This window comes from Gavialis gangeticus, unplaced genomic scaffold (assembly GCF_001723915.1).
Source record: "Gavialis gangeticus isolate Ggan-Ray unplaced genomic scaffold, GavGan_comp1, whole genome shotgun sequence".
NCBI lineage: Eukaryota > Metazoa > Chordata > Crocodylia > Gavialidae > Gavialis > Gavialis gangeticus.
In genome coordinates, this window is record NW_017728992.1 from 80069174 (window position 1) to 80070752 (window position 1579).

At 47.8% G+C, this 1579-nt stretch overlaps 1 protein-coding gene across 4 annotated transcripts in view; it reads right to left on the minus strand.

The window, feature by feature from the left end:
* The window catches only part of CCDC102B (coiled-coil domain containing 102B), a 477100-nt gene that overhangs the window by 111776 nt on the left and 363745 nt on the right, over window positions 1–1579 (minus strand). The window lies entirely within an intron of this gene.

Here is a 1579-nt window from a genome sequence, read left to right on the forward strand (position 1 = left end):
ACCACAATTAATTTCTGTTTCCTGCCAACATGATGTCAGTACTTATCCCCTCCAAAAGTATGAGACTATGACTGCTCAGTGGTGAATACTGGACTGTGGTTACTGCTTGAGACATTAGACTGACATTTCACAAAGGCATAGACAGTCAGCATATACCCCACTCCCTGTCCACAGTTGTTTTTCCCCAGACTTGTAACTACAAGCTACAAAAGAACAACTATTACAAGGATATTCCCTTAGGGCATGAACACGTGAACAATCCTGTGTGAGTTAAAAGGGATAGGCTTTATTGTAAATCATATGTTCCACAGTCCCCATGTGGCTGCTTTTAACACAGAATAAGAGGAAGGTAAAGCACAGTAACTTACCATGGGGTAAGAATACACAAATGGGTACCATCTGTGGAGCAACTGATGCTGATTAAAGCCTTGCACTGTCCCCTCCCCGCCCCCTCGGTCGCAACAGTACATTCATACCCTTGGATGCTGAGCTGGCTGACCGAGAAAAAACAGTTATTAAAATAAGGCAACTTTGCACCCAAGTCTTGTAGCAAAAGCCTGTGAGCTACATGGTGAAAGGAAGTCAAACATATGCAAATAAGGTAAGACTTTGAGAAAGGGAAGTTTTCTTTGAGAAGTCTGGGGAAATTGGACAGATTAAAGGACATGACCTGTCTAGAAAGCAGGCAGGCAAGTTTGGGTGCTAGGAGCTTTTTGAATTCCTTAAATAAATGGGGACCAATATTTTTGGCTAGAGTGCCACAAATTAGCTTGGCTCCCTCCCTGGGTACATGTAGCAGCAGCACACCTTATACTGCTGCTACGTGTCCCCAGGGAATGCCCATGCCATACGCCCTCTGGTGCATGGCATGTTACCGTGGGTGGGGTTGGGGAGGCTGTGGCCACAAACTGTGCTGGCCCCAGAAGCCTTGCCTGAGGTCCTAAGGGTCTCTGAGAGCTGCAGTCATGGTGAACCTGCATCAGGGAGCCTGGCGAACAGTTGGAGCTCGGCCCCAGCTGGCCAGGCTCCAGTTTTGGACAGTGCACTCTGTTGCCATGTGTGCTTCCTTGTTTTTTTTAGGCAAGGGTTTTTTTGACCCCAGGATCTCCCCCAGGGTCAAAAAAGCCCCCCACGCTGCAAAGTTGCTGTGTGGGGAATCCCTGCATATATGGTGTTGAAGGTGAGTCCACGGCATCGCATATCACACATTCACGCTCATCTGAATGTAACCCCTAAGTGCAACTCCCTTGCTCAGCCTGCCTTCTGGCATCCTGCACACAGATCTGGGGGTTTGTGCCCCACAGGAGGTCTGCAGGGCTATGCCATATTCCTTTGGGGGACATGGGCCCTTGGATCTAAGTGTGGGGTGACAGCATGCTACCACTGCCAGCAAGTGATACTAGTTTTACTTTGAAGAGTTTGAGGCGAAGTTTCACAAAATCCCCTGCACTTATCTCCTTGAAACTTGGCAGGGTTTATGACCCCAGAAGGGGCTACCATCTCTTCAATTTCCACTTGAATCAGGCAAGAAATGACAAAGTTAAAGGTAGTTTTGTGATTTCCCAATATAGCCTATAGC